At 38.2% G+C, this 19837-nt stretch overlaps 1 pseudogene; it reads right to left on the bottom strand.

Moving 5' to 3' along the window:
- Positions 1-16814: 16814 nt before the first annotated feature.
- LOC113625208 (glyceraldehyde-3-phosphate dehydrogenase pseudogene) lies at positions 16815-17730 on the bottom strand (annotated as a pseudogene).
- Positions 17731-19837: the final 2107 nt, after the last annotated feature.

Here is a 19837-nt window from a genome sequence, read left to right as displayed (position 1 = left end):
TGTGTACCTAGAGCCCATGCTCAGCAACGAGAGAAGCCACTGCGATGGGAAGCCTGCGCACCGCAGCGAAGGGTAACTCCTGCTTGCCGCAACTAGAGAAAGCCTGCGTGCAGCAATTAAGACCCAAAGCAGCCAAAAATCAATAAGTAAATAAATTTAAAAATTTGTACTGGACATTTATTCATATTTCTTCTTCAAAGATTCTGTTTAAAGTTTTATATATGTTTCTCTTTGGATATGTGGATAATAAGGGCTCCTCTATATTATGAATATTAACTATGTGTCTGTTATATATCTGCACATCTACACCCATATATAGCTATCTATAACTGTTATAACTATATTATAACTATATACCTGTATTAAATCTATATCCCCCATTTGTAATGTGAATTTTAGTGCTGATTCTGATGTCTTCAGCTGAACAGAGTAATCTTGTTTGGTTTGGTTTTTCATATTCATCCTGTCATATATATCACCTTTTCCTTTGTGATTTGGGGCATTTATGTCATGTTTAGAAAGGTCTCCACCACTTGAAATTTTCATTAAATGCCAATTTTGTTTTACTTTTTGTGTATTTAATTTTTAAAATTTTAAAATTATTTATTTATTTATTTTTTACCGGGCAGGTTTTTTTTTGCATTTTATTTATTTTATTTTTTGACTTTTATCTTGTTTATACAGCAGGTTCTTATTAGTTACCTGTATTATACATAATAGTGTATATATATCAATTCCAATCTCCCAATTCATCCCACCACCAATACCCCCCCCCACATCCCCCCCTTGGTGTCCATTTGTTCTCTACATCTATGTATCTATTTCTGCCTTGCAAACCAGTTCATCTGTACCATTTTTCTAGATTCCACATACATGCGATATTTGTTTTTCTCTTTCTGACTTACTTCCCTCTGTATGACAGACTCTAGATCCATCCACATCTCCACAATGACCCAATTTCGTTCCTTTTTATGGCTGAGTAATATTCCATTGTATATATGTACCACATCTTCTTCATCCATTTGTCTGTTGATGGGCATTTAGGTTGCTTCCATGACCTGGCTATTATAAATAGTGCTGCAATGAACATTGGGGTGCATGTGTCTCTTTGAATTATGGTTTTCTCTGGGTATATGCCCAGTAGTGGGATTGCTGGGTCATATGGTAATTCTATTTTTAGTTTTTTAAGGAACCTCCATACTGTTCTGCATAGTGGTATATCAATTTACATTCCTACCAACAGTGCAAAAAGGTTCCCTTTTCTCCAAACCCTCTCCAGCATTTGTTGTTCGTAGATTTTCTGATGATGCCCATTCTAACCAGTGTGAGGGTATACCTCATTGTAGTATTGATTTGCATTTCTCTAATAATTAGTGATGTTCAGCAGCTTTTCATGTACCTCTTGGCCCTCTGCATGTCCACTTTGGAGAGCTGTCTATTTAGGTCTTCTGACCATTTTTGGATTGGGTTCTTTGTTTCTTTAATATTGAGCTGCATGAGCTGTTTATATAATTTGGAGATTAATCCTTTGTCCGTTTATTCATTTGCAAATATTTTCTCCCATTCTGAGGGTTGTCTTTTCATCTTGTTTATGATTTCCTTTGCTGTGCAAAAGCTTTTAAGTTTCATTAGGACTCATTTGTTTATTTTTGTTTTTGTTTCCATTACTTTAGGAGGTGGGTCACAAAAGATCTTGCTGTTATTTATGTCAAAGAGTGTTCTTCCTATGTTTTCCTCTAAGAGTTTTATAGTGTCTGCTCTTACATTTAGGTCTTTAATTCATTTTGAGTTATTTCTGTGTCTGGTTTTTGGGAGTGTTCTAATTTCATTCTTTTACATGTAGTTGTCCAGTTTTCCCAGCACCACTTATTGAAGAGACTGCCTTTTCTCCATTGTATATCCTTGCCCCATTTGTCATAGATTAGTTGACCATAGGTGTGTGGGTTTATCTCTGGGCTTTCTGTCCTGTTCCATTGATCTATATTTCTGTTTTTGTGCCAGTAGCATATTGTCTTGATTACTATAGCTTTGTAGTATAGTCTGAAGTCAGGGGGTCTAATTCCTTCAGCTCCATTTTTTTTTCCCCTCAAGATTGCTTTGGCTATTCGGGGTCTTTTGTGTCTCCATACAAATTTTAAGATTTTTTGTTCTAGTTCCATAAAAAATGCCGTTTGTAATTTGATAGGGATTGCATTGAATCTGTAGATTGCTTTGGGTAGTATAGTCATTTTCACAATATTGATTCTTCCAGTTCAAGAACATGGTATATCTCTCCATCTGTTTGTGTAATGTTTGATTTCTTTCATCAGTGTCTTAAAGTTTTCTGAGTACAGGTCTTTTACCACCTTAGGTAGGTTTATTTCTAGATATTTTATTCTTTTTGTTGCAGTAGTGAATGGGATTGTTTCCTTAATTTCTTTTTCTGATCTTTTATTGTTAGTGTATAGAAATGCAAGAGATTTCTGTGCATCATTAATTTTGTATCCTGAAACTTTACCAGATTCATTGATTAGCTCTAGTAGTTTCCTGGTGGCATCTTTAGGATTATCTATGTATAGTATCATGTCATCTGCAAACAGTGACAGTTTTACTTCTTCTTTTCCAATTTGGTTTCCTTTTATTTGTTTTTCTTCACTGATTGCCATGGTAAGGACCTCCAAAACTGTGTTGATTAATAGTGGCGAGAGTGGACATCCTTGTCTTGTTCCTGATCTTAGAGGAAATGCTTTCAGTTTTTCATCATGCAGAATGATGTTTGCTGTGGGTTTGTCACATATGGCCTGTATTATGTTCAGGTAAGTTCCCTCTATGCCCACTTTCTAGAGAGTTTTTATCATAAATGTGTGTTGAATTTTGTCGAAAGCTTTTTCTGCATCTATTGAGATGATCATATGGTTTTTATTCTTCAGTTCGTTAATATGGTGTATCACATTGATTGATTTGCATATACTGAAGAATCCTTGCATCCCTGGGATAAATCCCAGTTGATCATGGTGTATGATCCTTTTAATGTGCTGTTGGAATCTGTTTGCTAGTATTTTGTTGAGGATTTTTGCATCTGTATTCATCAGTGATATTGGTCTGTAATATTCTATTTTTGTAATATCTTTGTCTGGTTTTAGTATCAGGGTGATGGTGGCCTCATAGAATGAGTTTGGGAGTATTCCTTCCTATGCAGTTTTTTGGATGAGCTTGAGGCGGGTGAATGTAGCTCTTCTCTAAATGTTTGATAGAATTCACCTGTGAAGCCGTCTGGTCCTGGGCTTTTGTTTGTTGGAAGATTTTTAATCACAGTTTCAATTTCATTACTTGTGATTTTGTCTGTTCATATTTTCTATTTCTTCCTGGTTCAGTCTTGGAAGATTATACCTTTCACCTTTCTAAGAATTTGTCCATTTCTTCCAGGTTGTCCATTTTATTGGCATAGAGCTGCTTGTAGTAGTGTCTTATGATGCTTTGTATTTCTGCGGTTTCTGTTGTAACTTCTCCTTTTTCATTTTTAATCTTATTGATTTGTGTCCTCTCCCTCTTTTTCTTGATGAGTCTGGCTACAGGTTTATCAATTTTGTTTATCTTGAAGACCCAGCTTGTAGTTTTATTGATCTTTGCTATTGTTTTCTTTGTTTCTATTTCATTTATTTCTGCCGTGGTCTTTATGATTTCTTTCCTTCAGCTAACTTTGGGTTTTGTTTTTTCTTCTGTCTCTAGTTCCATTAGGTGTAAGGTTAATTGTTTATTTGTGATTTTTCTTGTTTCTTGAGGTAGGATTGTATTGCTATAAACTTCCTTCTTAGTACTGCTTTTTCTGCATCCCATATGTTTGGATGTTGTGTTTTCGTCTGTAGGTATTTTTTGATTTCCTCTTTGATTTCTTCAGTGATCTCTTGGTTATTTAGTAACAAATTGTTTAGCCTTCATGTGTTTGTGTTTTTTACATTTTTTTCCCTGTAATTGATTTCTGATTTCATAGCATTGTGGTCGGAAAAGATGCTTGATATGATTTCAGTTTTCTTAAATTTTCTGAGGTTTGATTTATGACCCAAGGTGTTATTTATCCTGGAGAACGTTCCATGTGCACTTGAGTAGAAAGTGTATTCTGCTGTTTTCAGATGGAATGTCCTGTAAATATCAATTTAATCTACCTGGTCTATTTTGTCATTTAAAGCTTGTTTTCCTTATAAATTTTCTGTCTGGATGATCTGCCCTTTGGTGTAAGTGAGCTGTTAAAGTCCCCCACTATCATTTGTTACTGTCAGTTTCCTCTTTTATAGCTATTAGCATTTGCCTTATTTATTGAGATGCTCCTATCTTCGGTGCATATATATTTATAATTGTTATATCTTCTTCTTGGATTCATCCCTCGATTATTTTGTAGTGTCCTTCCTTGACTCTTGTAACATCCTATATTTTAAAGTCTATTTTATCTGATATGAGTATTGCTACTGCAGCTTTTTTTGATTGCCATTGGCCTGGAATATCTTTTTCCATGCCTTCACTTTCAGTCTTTATGTGTCCCTAGTTCTGAAGTGGGTCTCTTGTAGACAGCATATATATGGGTCTTGTTTTTGTATCCATTCAGCGAGCCTGTGTCTTTTTGTTGGACATTTAATCCATTCACATTTAAGGTAATTATCGATATGTATGTTGCTATTACCATTTTCTTAATGCTTCTGGTTTGTTTTTATAGGTCTTTTCCTTCTCTTGTGTTTACTGCCTAGAGAAGTTCCTTTAGCATTTGTTGTAAAGCTGGTTTAGTGGTGCTGAATTCTCTTAGCTTTTGCTTGTCTGTAAAGGTTTTAATTTCTCTGTTGACTCTGAATGAGATCCTTGCTGGGTAGAGTAATCTTGGTTGCAGGTTTTTCACTTTCATCACTTTAAATATGTCCTGCCACTCCCTTCTGGCTTGCAGAGTTTCTGCTGAAAGATCAGCTGTTAACCTTATGGAGCTTACCTTGTATGTTATTTGTTGCTTTTCCCTTGCTGCTTTTAATATTTTTTCTTTGTATTTAATTTTTGATAGTTTGATTAATATGTTTCTTGGCATGTTTCTCCTTGGATTTATCCTATGTGGGACTCTCTGTGCTTCCTGGACTTGATTGACTCTTTCCTTTCCCATATTAGGGAAGTTTTCAACTATAATCTCTTCAAATATTTTCTCAGACCCTTTCTTTTTCTCTTCTTCTTCTGGGACCCCTATAATTTGAATGTTGGTATGTTTAATGTTGTCTCAGAGGTCTCTGAGACCGTCCTAAATTCTTTTCATTCTTTTTTCTTTATTCTGTTCCATGGCAGCGAATTCAACCATTCTGTCTTCCAGGTCATTTATCCATTCTTCTGCCTCAGTTATTCCCCTAATTGGTTCCTTCTAATGTGTTTTTCATTTCAGTTATTGTATTGTTCATCTCTCTTTGTTTTTTCTTTAATTCTTCCAGGTGTTTGTTCTTTAATTCTTCTAGGTCTTTGTTAAACATTTCTTGAGTCTTCTCGATCTTTGCCTCCATTCTTTATCCAAGGTCCTGGGTCATCTTCACTATCAGTATTCTGAACTCTTTTTCTGGAAGGTTGCCTATTTCCACTTCATTTAGTTGTTTTTCTGGGGTTTTATCTTGTTCCTTCATCTGGTACATAGTCCTCTGCCTTTTCATTTTGTTTATCTTTCTGTGAATGTGGTTTTCATTCCGCAGGCTGCCAGATTGTAGTTCTTCTTGCTTCTGCTGTCTGCCTTCTGGTGGATGAGGCTATCTAAGAGGCTTGTCCAGGCTTCCTGATGGGAGGGATTGGTGGTGGGTAGAGCTGTGTGTGGCTCTTGTGGACAGAGCTCAGTAAAACTTCAGTCTGCTTTTATGCTGATGGGTGAGGCTGAGTTCCCTCCCTGTTGATTGTTTGGCCCGAGGCAACCCAACACTGGAGGCTACAGGCTCTTTGGTGGGGCTAATGACGGACTCCAGGGGGACTTATGCCAAGGAGTACTTCCCAGATCTTCTGTTGCCAGTGTCCTTGTTCCCATGGTGAGGTACAGCCACCCCCCACCTCTGTAGGAGACCCCCCAACACTAGCAGATAGGTCTGGTTCAGTCTCCTGTGGTGTCACTGCTCCTTCCCCTGGGTTCCGATGCGCACACTACTTTGTGTGTACCCTCCAAGAGTGGAATCTCTGTCTCCCCCAGGCCTGTCGAAGTCCTGCAATCAAATCTCGCTAGCCTTCAAGGTCTAATTCTCTGGGACTTCCTGCTCCCCTTGCCGGACCTCCAGGGTGGGAAGGCTGGCATGGGGCTCAGATCCTTCACTACAGTGGGTGGACTTCTGTGGTATATTTGTTTTCCAGTTTTATTGTGATTGCGCCCCTCCTACCGTCTCATTGTGGCTTCTCCTTTGTCTTTGGATGTGGGGTACCTTTTTTGGTGAGTTCCAGTGTCTTCTTGTCAATGATTGTTCAGCAGTTAATTGTGATTTCAGTGCTCTTTCAAGAGGGAGTCTTGTGTATTTAATTTTTAATATGGAGAGAGACCAAGTAAAAATGTAGCATAATCCAGCTTTATATTTTCTAGATATTCATCTTCAATTGTTCTTTTTTTTTTTTTGCGGTACACGGGCCTCTCACTGTTGTGGCCTCTCCCGTTGCAGAGCACAGGCTCCGGACGCGCAGGCTCAGTGGCCATGGCTCACGGGCCTAGCTGCTCCGCGGCATGTGGGGTCTTCGCAGACCGGGGCACGAACCCGTGTCGCCTGCATCGGCAGGCAGACTCTCAACCACTGAGCCACCAGGGAAGTTCAATTGTTCATTTTTTACTCATTTATTTATAATGCCATCTTTGTTGTATTTTAAATTCCCCTATATAGTTAACTATACTGTGATTTTCCTTTATACTTTTAAAATGAGAAACATTCATAGATTAATGTAACAATTTTCACATAATTTGTATATTTTGTAGCTATTTTACTAAATTTTAATTTATTTCTAGTAGGGAAGCAACTGAAATTTTTCATAAATAACTTGCTTCCTCATTTCCAATATTTACATCTTACATTAGTTATCTTTGATTGACCAGCATTTAAAGATTAATTTTTAATATTATTTGTGTTAAAGAGCAAACTGTCTTCTTCTTACAAGAACAAATATTTTCAAGTCTTGCTGAGTTCAACTGTGTTTGGCATTTTCTGTTTTATTTATAGGTGATTAAGTTAAATCCATCTTACAGACCATTTAGGTAATGAAGTCGATATTGTTGCTCCATGAGTAATATTACTTCAGTAGCCAAATGTAATACCATCTATATCATATGCTCATAAATTAATGCATTATTGAACATGGCCTTGCATTGTGAACTGCAATCATATTGTTGGGTAAGAACAGATAGATGAGTATATTTCCTATGCCAGCTATTGTGGGGGCTTATGTGTAATACTCAGAGATTTTCCTGAAGTTCAGTAATTTAGGGTTATTGACAATATCCCTTGTATACTGAGTCCAGCTTTGGTAGGCGTGAAAATTTGTAGTAATTAATTAACTCATTTATTCATCTGTTCATTTACAGAGTGTAATGGTATTTTATTTCCAACTTGCACATTATACTGTAGCCAAGAATATATTCTATTCTGGGCAGAGTTTAATACCTCCAGGATACTGCATTGGTTTCTTGCTCAAATGCAGTTGTCCATTCCAACTGGATCAGTTTCACAGCATGGATCCTGTAAGCCCCCAGCCACATAATAACATAGTACACTTGAAAGTCTTTTTTTTATTTTTGAAAAAGCACATGTTATAATAAAGCAAAAGCAATACCTTGTATACCTCTGGGATTTACAAAAAATCAAATTCAGGCTATGTTATTGCTTTATATATGTATTTTCGTAATTTTGTAAATATAATTGTACTGTAAAACCTGTGTACTCAAATGACCAATCACAATGAAATTTTTACATAAAAAAGCACATAAGTAGTAGCATTGGGAGAATAGTGAAGGAGGCAGACATGAACAAAAAACTTAGAGCACACAATTCTAGTAAAGATATTTTGAGAGAAAGATGCACACACCTGTGCACACACTTGACCCATATTCCAATGAAGATATTTATGATCCAGAATGTCTGGTTTTCATAAGATGAATTGAGGGGTAGATCATAAAAGTGTGAGTAGAATGCTTTTTCTTTATGGAAAAAGAAGGCTAAGGATTTTTCTTACAATCCTACTGTTTTAAAACACAGGACTGGCTTGCCACCGTTATAATTACCTAGTTTTAGTGTTATCCCACTTGACTTTCATATCCCCAAGTCTCCGCTCCACATCTGAATATAATAACTCAGACCAAGGCTTTGGAAACTTCCCACAGGAACAATTCCCTCAATTCTCATCTTCGTCGGATAATATGACAGCTTTATCCCTCACTACGTCCACTATTATTTTTCAGTTCTCATTATTATACCTTTAATTCTATCTTACCCATTTATTTCTAGTTCTTTACAATTTCTCTTCCTAGTTACAAACTATTATCTCTCTTTTATTATGATTTTTTCCCCTAATCATCTTCTATTATCTCTTATTTTAGTACTTGGCTTTCCCTCTTTGATGTTTTTTAGTTTGAACTTCAGGTAATTTGACCCTTTTTGTTAATTCTTTGATTTATCATGGATCCATTATCTATTATTTTTTTGTATCTTTCATCTTTTTCTATATATTGAAATTCACACAATTGTATGGTTTAGCTGCAGCCGGCAGGGTGATGAGCTGTGGAGAGCTGTCAGAAGGTGAACAAACAGGCTTTTATGATAAAAGGTTGAAGTAGAGCATACATGAGGTTAAAAAAAGCATTTATTATAGGATTTAGAGAATTGAATGTACATGACATGATTCTAAAAAAAGGAGAAAAAGTACACTGAGTAGGTAATGACATCATGACAAGAGGAAAGCACTATTTATCTCATCAAAGCTTAGTGAACTTAAATACTAAATCGCATAAAGCATGCGTTTTCAAAATAGTTTGTGGAAGCTTAGATCAGAAAATCCACATTTGAAGTCTGTATGCATACGCCAGAAGCACTGGGTGTTGGAAATAGCACCTGACCTGGGAGGCAGGAGATTTCACCACTTGTTTAACCTTTTTCTTTTTGACTTTTATTTTTTCCTCTATAAAATGGAATTAATAGACCTTATTGCAATAGTTATATATCCTAGGGTCCTAGACTCTTGTCATACCATCTTTGTGGTAACGTCTGGAAGAAAGGTTAAAAACTTTCTATTCATATGTTCTTGAATTTAGGTAGACTTGAATGTAAGTCTGGTCCTCTTGACAACTATCCTAAGCTGCCTCAATTTTCATATATTAAAAAAAAACTTTACTACATACAATGATGCATTTAATCAAAACTCATGGGATGTAAAACGACGAGTTGTTAAAAATAAGTCCTATGAAGAATCTTAATATGTACTTCCTTTGGCTCAGTAATTCTACTTCTAGTAATACATACAAAGGAAAAAAAAATACAAAGTTAAGGGGAACCCTTTAACTTTAAATGCAAAGGTATTCAATGCAGTGTTTCCTTAAAATAAAATGAGGACATTTTTGAAATGATGTAGCTATCCAGTAGTAAGGAAATGGTTAAGTAAATTGTCATGAAGCATGTTTGAGAAGAGATCCAACATAAAAAATACTTTATTTTTAGGTAAAAAGCATGTTTCAACATTATGTAAATAATAGATCTTAATCGTGTTAAAATGCTTAGAAAGAAAACAAATAGAAAGGCAGAAATCAAAATAGTGTGTTTTGGCAATCTAGATGGCTTTGGGTACTTTTCTATTCTCTAAATGTTCTGTTATAAGATTGTTAATTTTTAATGGAGGGAACAGTAGCATACTCGTTTAATAAATCCAGTATAACTTTTTAGGAAATTCCCTGCATTCCTTCTATGTGGCAGGACTATATTTTTGAGACCTAAATGCCGTATCCTGAGGGATGTTTGAGAGCTGTAAATGTGAAACCCAAACTAAATCAAACCAAGCCAAATCTCAAAAAAGACAATCCCAATCTAAGGGATTATACACATTGCCCTGAATTTTGTTTCTTAACATCTTATTGCCTATTGGATAATATAAGAAACAGTGAAGTAATCGGCGTTTATTGATCTGGAGTTTTATTTGCCTAATTATGTGTTCGCTCTAGACCCTGGTACTCAGCAGCCAGGTTCTGCACTTGCCCCTTCTGTTTCCTGTCATGTGTTGCTACCTCCACTTCTCAGCCAAAGCATACTGTTTATTTAGTGAAGCACTTTTGTGGGCAGAGTGCTGTCTTTCTGGGACCTGTTGCCTGCCCAGGTTAAAGGATTTTGGAAGCTTCTTATTTGTAATGCACTTTCCTGAAAAACTAATCATTAAACATAGCGATGTAGGAAAAGCTAGTTGGAAGATGAGGGTAGAAGGAGAAAGCCTGTGTTACTATTGCTCCAAGTGACATGGTAACACAGAAAGTGAAATTTCAGGGATTTTGGGGGTCCTTATTTACTTTGATGCTAACCAGAGTTATGGTTGCCTTGGCAACCCTCACAGCTACTGAACATCTAGGTAGGGAACATAGCAGATGCTTCACCCTCTTGTACTCCACCATGGAGTCGGGAAAAATTAAGTCCTGTTAAGTATAGCTCACATGCTCTATGCCTTTTATAGGTGGCTTTTAGAATAACATAATTTCTTCAGTCACATTTTCTCAAGTCATTATTTCTTTTTCCTTTTTATTTTCTTAAATGGCACAACTCAAAAGAAGCAACTACATTAGAAGCAGGAGAAATGTTCACAAGAGCAAAGTAGAAAGCACAGACTAATTGAAATGATATGAGAAGCCTTTCAAACTCTTCTCCAAAATAGAAATCGGGTTCACTGTATTTAAAAATCCCTGGAAGGGGTTTCCTCATCACGTTTCTGTTTTCAGCTCATTGACTTCTAGCAATGTGCAAATATACTGGATAAGAGAAACAGCTGCTGTTTTAAAATCAACCCCACTATGAGTTTGAATATTCTGCAGAATTGAGAGATGTTGGTCTAAGCACTAAGCCTTTCTGCCAACCTCTACTCATGTATAAAATGAAGATGCTACCACATAATCGTGGAGACGCTTGCTGCTCCAAGTGTGCGTCTGAGGACCATCAGCATCAGCACTGAGTGGGAGCTTATTGAGAGAAGCTTTGAGTGCACAGCCCAAGTCATGTTGTCTCATATCCCCCAGGCCTTCTGGATCATAATCTGTATTGTAACGAGGTCCCCAGGTGATTTGAGATGCACAGTATAATTTGAGAGGCACTGGTGGAGATCCTGACAGCATGTCTTGGCTCATGGCAGACGCTCAAAAACTAAGCATCCTGTTCTCCTTCCATGTAGCAGATAGAACTTTACTCTTGCTTCAAAACAAATGGACCCTATTTTTAAGGCTACGCAAAAAACCCAAATGGCCGTCCTTCAACTCCCTTTGTCATTGTGGATCTTTCACAGATTTGATATTCTGTTCTTCTGTGCAATTTAACACTTTATTTTTTTAAATTTTGGGCTGTGTTGGGTCTTCGTTGCTGTGTGCAGGCTTTCTCTAGTTGTGGCAAGCAAGGGCTACTCTTCATTGTGGTGCACGGGCTTCTCATTGTGGTGACTTCTCTTGTTGCAGAGCACGGGCTCTAGGGTGCGTGGCACAGTAGTTGTGGTACACAGGCTCAGTAGTTGTGGAGCATGTGCTTAGTTGCTCCACGGCATGCGGGATTTCCCAGACCAGGGCATTGACAGGCAGGTTCTTAACCACTGCGCCACCAGGGAAGCCCTTAACACTTTAATCTAGCATTAAACCCAAAATGTGCTTAATTAGTAAAATTATATGCATCATTACCTAATCCAAATGCTTAGCCTTTGGAGGTATTTATGACACATTAAATTCCAATCTACATGCGGGAAGCCTAAGTTAACGTAGCTATACTAAAATCACAATTAAATATTTGAAAAGTAAGTTGAAGAATGAGGAGATTTTTTGGTAAATTCTAAATTTTTATGAAGTCTGGAATATTTGAGGGCTTTGAGTCACATTTCATGCCTGTCTTTGACCCTCTTTAGCAAGGGACTTGCTACGGTTTATAAAAATGTAATAGAAATAATATGAACTACCTAATCCAGGGTCAGTGAAAGTAGTTACATTTGTCCCTCTGTTATCATGTTTAGAAATGATTGCTTCTTAGATGGATAGGCATCTGCACAGACCCACACACAGGTATATGAGAAGGCCTTCAATACATAAAAATTATATAATCTTATCATTCATCACCGTTCACTTTAAAAATTAGGAAAAAGTTTGAATCATTGAATAAATAAATGCAGTTAGATTATTATTTTCAAATATATACAGTGATTTGAATAAATCATTTAACAAAGTGTTCCCAAGTAGAGATCCTCAGGGACCAGCTTTAATGAAAACTGAAGATGCTTCTGTAATTAACGATCATGTGCATTAAAATTTTACTTTCTTAAACAGTATAAATGTGCTTTCTGCCAGGCTTATCTCATCTTAGTGATAGCAGAATCCTTTCTCACCTGGTTAATGCTGGTGACAATCTATCACCTCCCCCTTCTACTATCCCACCGTGAGCAGGAATGTCATCCACACCAAAAGATGATGGTAGATATTCGATATTGAAGTTCTCACAAGAAAGAGATTAGCCTGCATGTATCAGAGATGTCCTGACCCCAACAATCTTTTTTTCTTTCTTTTAACATACTCATTAACTGAGAAAAGTTTCAGGTTCAGACTTTAACCAAGAAAATTTCTCTCACATTCCAAATTAGCAGAGCACATATTGACAAACTTTTAAGTTAGAGAACTTGGTAGTCACTTTCCTCACCATGAATGACAAATATAATTATATAGAATAAACCCTCTAGCATTTCTTCCTTTGGCAATTACTATGAGTTGTGCCTGGGGATACAGAGTCTAGCCCTGGCCCCCTGAGTCTTGTAGAATTGACTGGGTCACTTAGCCACTTACAGCCCATTTTCTAGGGAGCAGGGACTCTGTCCTGTTCACTGATGTGTCTTATTGCCTAGAAGTGTAACTACCCTATACACTGAATAAACAAATCTATTAAACCTGCTCTGTCCATCTCTTTACAGGGAGAGTTGAGAGCAGAGCTTCCCAACTGGGGTGACCTGTCCCACTAATAGCCCCAGTTGGTGACAGGTCTGCTGAAATACTGTTCCCCTCAACCTGGGGGCAGCAGGGCAGGGCCTGGGGCAGCTGGAACTCTGAGGACATTCTCTTAGCAGCTTCTTCCAGTAGCTCAATGGCTCTACAAATAAAGTGTTACCATTTTATATGTGTGTCATGGCATAGAAAACATTGGAAAGCCCTTCTTTAGAGCAAGAGTGATAAACACAAAATGTCTACAGGGACCAGGCAGTTAATTTGAGTGAATCAAGCCTGGCATAAATATCTACTAGGTGTTAGTTTGGCCCTGGTTTAGAAAGCAGACATACTGAACATGAAAATGTTATATCAAACTGAAATTGATCATGGGAACTTAAATCCTGAAGGCATCAGACACAGATATATAATATAGAAAGTGAACATCTTCATGGAATTATTAATATATTTCTGATTTGAGTTACACAGATATCAGCCTCTGAAACATACGGAATTAGAATGCCATACTTCTGCCTGTTAGTTTTATCCTCTGAACCTCTACCCTTTTTGGTCCTCATTTGTTTTTCCATGTATTCCACCTTTTCTATTACCGATTAGAGTTCATTTCTCTCACGTCTATTCCAAGCTTGCACATGGAAATGCACACGCCAATTTGTGTCATAATTTTTATTTTGTGGCCTCATCGTGTGTTTTTAGTCCTGGATACCATAACTCCTTTTTTTCCCATCTTTTATGTAAGTGCCTAGAAAGCACCAGGCATTATACTAAAGTCTTGGGAAAAAGATTAACATGACATGAATTGTGTCTTGAGAAGCTCATATTATAGTAGAAGGAGACTGTATGATAAACCTTTAATGAAAATAATAATAAAATTTTATTGAGAGGTAATAAAATTCCTTGGGTACTAGGAATTTTTCTAAGCAAATTTGCACTTATCATCTCATTTAATCCTCATGAAATACATGTTTAGATCCTATTTGCTAATCCAAATTTTCTGAAAGCTACCAAAGGGATGCTAGGATTTCAGGACAGTAAATTCCAAGATGGTGGACAGTCTTGATACATTTTCTTGATACGTTCTTACTATATGCACTCAGCTGCCCTTGCATTCCTGGTCTTTCTCTCATTCCAAACACACAGGTACTTGCATAGCCATGATCTGTGCATATGTAAGGGTTTATTATGGTTTGGGTTTGGCATGCTTCCATATTTAAAGGATGTCAGAGAATCTCAGGATATACGTGTGTGTGCATATTTATACACATAAACTATAATTTATTAAGAGTTACCAATGAAGAAGGAATTCTCTGTAGGGTATCGCCACTACTCACAGTAGTCCTGCAAGGTAATAATAACAATCTCCATTTTAAAAATGAAGCTAAGGGCTTCCCTGGTGGCGCAGTGGTTGAGAGTCCGCCTGCCAATGCAGGGGGCACGGGTTCGTGTCCCGGCCCGGGAAGATCCCACATGCCGCGGAGCGGCTGGGCCCATGAGGCATGGCCGCTGAGCCTGCGCGTCCGGAGCCTGCGCTCCGCAACGGGAGAGGCCACGACAGTGAGAGGCCCGCGTACCACAAAAAAAAAAAAAAAAAGAAGCTTAAAGGGAGTAGGCAGTTTGTCCAACTTCACATAAATAGTAAGTACCAAAGCTTAGATTCATATTCATATTTGACTTTAAAATCTAGGTTTAGCCATTGCTTCTCTCTTACTTAAAGTAATTTAGTCCAGCCATTCATCTGATACTCATAACACATCTGCAACTTCCCTGTCAAGTGGTAAAACAGCTTATGCCTTCAAAATGGAAAGGACAGAGTTCCTATGTCATCTAGAGACACCTTGGACAGCTCTTGGCTTTGAAAGTTAAAATATCATAAAGTTGAAAACATCTTAAAAATGAAATCCTTCTTCCAATGAGGATGTTCAGATTCTGTCCCTTGAACTATGTAGACGTTGTTTCTTTTTTCTTTTTTTAGCAATCCTTTTGTCTTCTCTGAACTTTCCTTTTTTCAAGAGTAACTATCTCTGGTTCTTCATCTGGTCTTCGTAGTGCAGTTTCTATTCTCTTCCCTTTCCCTGTTCCTCTTGGAACATGTCCAAAGTTAATAAACCAAGTGTGATGTGCTCAGCCAGCTCTTCATCCTCTTTCTTCTAGTAACAGATTCTGCTTTTCCCCACACCCTAGGCAGCCACTGGCCAAGAAAGTGATCATATGACAAAATCATGGCCAACCATATTACCCCATCTCTCTGACAGTAGTGATTCGGACAAAGGTTTCTATATGGCTACAGCATGGCCAAACAGAATTCTTCTCAGGGATTGCCGTCAGGGTACAGGGCCAGAAGCTTTCTCTTTCCACTGTAACAGCTAAGCTGAGACTCTTGATAGTAATGGTCCCTGACAGTGGTGAAGGCCTGTATGAAATAACAGAAGGTAAGACCAGCATGCAAAATGAGCAGTGATAAGCAGAGATGAGAAATTCGCTCTGAGACCCTGTTTTCCATCCCTCAAGTCAAGGTTCTAGCAGCTCTTTCTCCAGGTTTGTAGGTTACCTGAAAACTCTTCTCAGCCCTGTAAGCCAAAAAATTCCTTTCTTGCATGTGGAGTCTCTGTCATTAACAAGGAAAAAATCCTGATCAATGCACCCCATATTAAGGTATAGAGTTTGGAACTGAAAATACTGAAAAAAACAAGCGTGCCACCTCCCTTTCTTCAGATAATCTTATCCTACAGTAAGACCTCAGAATCTTTTCATTTTCTCAGCAGCCACGTCAACACTCCTGACTCAGAATGAGCTTGTTAACAAATAAAATACCTATGAATTTCATATTTAATCTGGTGTACTAATGAGTTTAGATTCTTTTAGAGCCCAATTCTAGAGTCCAACGTATTTGTTCTTTCTCCAGCTTCATGTAATTTGCATATTTGAAAAGCTTGTACTTCCTGACTATAGCTTGGTGACCTTGGACCAATCTTTCAATTTAGGTAATGTAAAATTTGAAAACTATCTATATTTTTGGTTATTGTGGGGATAAAATTCATGTCAGGGGATTAGCACAATGCCTAACACATAGTAGGTGTTCAAATGTGGTAGCTATTAAAAAGAAAGAAAGAAAAAAAAAGAGAGACCTTTGATAAACAATAAAAAATTGTGCTCTAGGAATTAATCAGTTCAGTAACTGGGATCTTTGATATGGTTGTTAGGCACTTACTTATGAATCTATTTCCCTGTGCGATTATCCAGGTTATGTTTCTGTTTTGACTGTGCCAAATGCCTTGCTTAATCCAGATGAACATAAGCCACCTCTTTAGAATTTTTGTCCAAAGGAGAATGAAGCTAGTCTGACCTGACTCATCCTTTATAAACTCCTCCTAGCTTCTGCGGATCTCCACTTTCATTTCTAATGTTCGCAGACCATCTCTTTTTTTTTTTTTTCCTTTCCTTTTTGACTGTGCACATTGTTCTTTATTGATGATACATGACCAGGTAGGGCTCCCTAATCCTCTCCCTCTTCTTCAGGAGCTCTGGGATGGAAACTGTTGAGGATGGGATATTCTCAGTGTGTTGGGGGATTGAGTTGGGGCAAGAACTCCTTAGGAACTGAGGGCTTCTTTCTTCCTTATCTTGTTTTCACTGAGGCTGGTGGTCCAGGGATCTCTTACTCCTTGGAAGCCATATGGACCATAAAGCCCACCACCCTTTTGCTGTAGCCAAACCCATTGTCATAACAGAAAATGTGTTTGACAGAGCAGCTACCGAGGGCAATGCCAGCCCAGCATCAAAGGTGAACGTGGGAGTATCACTGTTAAAGCCGCAGGAGGCAGCCCGTCCTCAATGTAACCCAGGATGTCCTTTAGGGGGCCCTCTATTGCCTGCTTCACCACCTTCTTTCTCAATGTCATCACATTTGGTGGCTTTCTCCAGACCACAGGTTAGATTCTTGACTCATTGGAGCTGGGATTTGGGATCTGGGAGGCCATGCCAGTGAGCTTCCAATTCAGCTCAGGGGTGACCTTGCCCACAGCCTTAGCAGTGCCCATAGAAGCAGGGATGATGGTCTTCTGGGCAGCCCCACAGCCATAATACCACAGCTTCCCAGAGGAGCCATCTGCGATCTTCTGGGTGGCAGTGATGGCATAGACCTTGGCCATGAGTCCCTCCATCATGCCAAAGTCATCATGGATGACCTTGCCCAGAGGACCCAAGCAGTTGGTGGTAGAGGAGTCATTGCTGACAATCTTGAGGTTATTGTCATACTTCTCATGATTTATGCCCAAACATGCGGACATCGGCAGAATGGACAGAGATGAGGATGACCCTTTTGGCTCCATCCTTTCATAAGCCCCAACCTTGTCCAAGTTAGTGAAGACATCAGTGGATTCTACAACATATTTAGCACCAGCATCACCCCATTTGATGTGGGTGGAAGCTTGCTCCTAGAAGATGAAGATGGGCCTTCCGTTGATGACAGGCTTCCCATTCTCAGCCTGATTGTGTCATAACTTGCTATGGGTGGAATCATACTGGAGCATGTAGACCATGTAGCTGAGGTCAGTGAAGGGGTCATTGATGTGCAGTATCCATTTTGACAGAGTTAAAAGCATCCTGGCGACCAGGCATCCAATGTGGACAAATCGATTTACTCTGACCTTCATGACTGTCTCAGGGAGGGGGCCAGTATTGCACAAGAAGATGCAACTGTCTGTCAAAGAGGGAAGAGCAGAGAGCCCCACTTCTTTAATAATTATGAAATTGTGCTTGAGATTCACCTGAGGCTTTAAGGTCTAAAGTTTGTATGTAGCTAATTCCTGTCCTTTTTAAAAAATAAGAACCACTGTTTATTTACAGCCTTGTGGCCCCAAGACCGTCGAAAACAGCACAATAATTTCAAACACAGGGTTTTTAGTAGCCGGAAATGTAGCCTCGTTTAATTCAACAGGTGCTTTCCTATAATTCATCCAACTACACATAATAGGAAGTTCCTCTTACCAATAATGTTTGTTATGCTTTTTTTTCAGTCTGAAGATCATTCTCAACACATAAAAATTATGTATATATAAAAATATATGAATATATGTATATAATTTTTAGTTCATAAAAGAAATCATTACATGTCAAAATTTCAAGTTGACTTTATTACCCTTGCTCTGGAAGTTGGCATCCGTGCATCTAGGGTGATAAATGTTATTCCCTGCTTGCTCTCAACTGTTTTCGTGAGTGAATCACTGGGTACCACCTACACTTTGTTCTCATGTCAGACCTGCAGTCCTCCATAATAGCAGTCAGTCTCACAGGTTTATCTGTGTACCTTTTTCCTTTCTCTTTCACATCCAATTTAATCATTTGATTATGCCAGATACAGTTTAGACAAATACATTCTTCCTTGCCCTTATGAAAGTCACTCTAACTGAGCTTGTCAAGTGAAGCTTTACCTTAGAGGCACCTATATTCATACAAATTAAGATATGGTCAATAATTATAATAAATTCCTGTTCATTAACAGTTCCTAATTTATTATTACTCCTTAAGATACTGTTGTTTTTAATTTTTTTCATGTTTTTCATAACTGAATCACACATTTTTGCCTTACGTAGCATCAGGTCAACAAGCCTTATCAAGTTAGTGGGGGGAGACATTGTCTGTCTCTGTCTAGGCTAGGTGCCTCACAGACATCTCAGTAACAGAAGTATTTCATTGTGTAGGACACTTGGTTTATCAAGTTAAATGCATATTAGAGAGCTAACTGGGAAAAAATAAAATTACAACCCCACAAAGCCATTAATTAAAGTTATCATAAGAAAGGATTATGATGACTTTCTCTTGCACATTAGGCTGTGTGCTTTTGTTTTTGTTTTTTGTTTCTTCCTTTTCTTCCCTTATCCTTTCAGGTGGCCTGGAATTCAGGATAATTGCAATTGCCCCTCATTATTATGCTCTTGTATCTTGTAACCACCGAACATAGGTTCGGCTGCTCACTGCTCACATGCCAATAATTCTAGAGGCAAATGTCCCTAGAAAAGAAAGGTGCTTTAATCAGAAAAGCTGGCTATCTGGGGAGACGGTGGACTTGTGTCCAGAGACCAGCTCCGAAGATTCTTCTCAGTCATGACAGTTTTTAAAGGGAAAAATGCGGGGGGAGGGGGAAGAATCTCAGTGAATCATCAAGGCAGGAGGTTGGGTTCTGCCTCTCCATTGAGTGCAGACTGGCTTTCTCTTCAGATGTTATCTTGCCTGAGTGATCTGCCTGCAGCATTGCTTAGAGGGGCTACTGGGGGAAGAGAGCTAGTCTTTTTATCTAGGAAAAGAATCAACAGGTTAGACAAGGCATGGTGTGCATTCGGGAGAGCCTAAATCGTGAGTTAGTTTCAATTGCTTAGTGATCACATTCCTTAATTAGGTCCTTTTAAGGTTAGAGGGGAACAGAAATAGGCAAACAGGAAAGGGGCAAAAGAGCTGCTTTCATTGTAATCTCCTTTGCCTCTCTGCTTGCTTCCCGTCCTCCACAGCTTATAGGTGGAGGCAAGTATAATGCCACTCAGTGTCATTGCTTGGAAGTTTAAAATTTCAACACAATCAACTAAAGCATCAAATACAAAATACAAACCATCAGCATGCATTATCTACAAGACTTATCTGCAGATTGGTTAGAAAGGAAAGAAAAAAAGAGAAGAAATATTGTCT

The sequence above is a fragment of the Aethalodelphis obliquidens genome, unplaced genomic scaffold (assembly GCF_003676395.1).
Source record: "Aethalodelphis obliquidens isolate GAN/ISIS:26980383/991018 unplaced genomic scaffold, ASM367639v1 scaffold14, whole genome shotgun sequence".
NCBI lineage: Eukaryota > Metazoa > Chordata > Mammalia > Artiodactyla > Delphinidae > Aethalodelphis > Aethalodelphis obliquidens.
The sequence above is the reverse complement of the archived record's forward strand: the minus strand, read 5'-3'. Positions and strand labels throughout refer to the sequence as shown.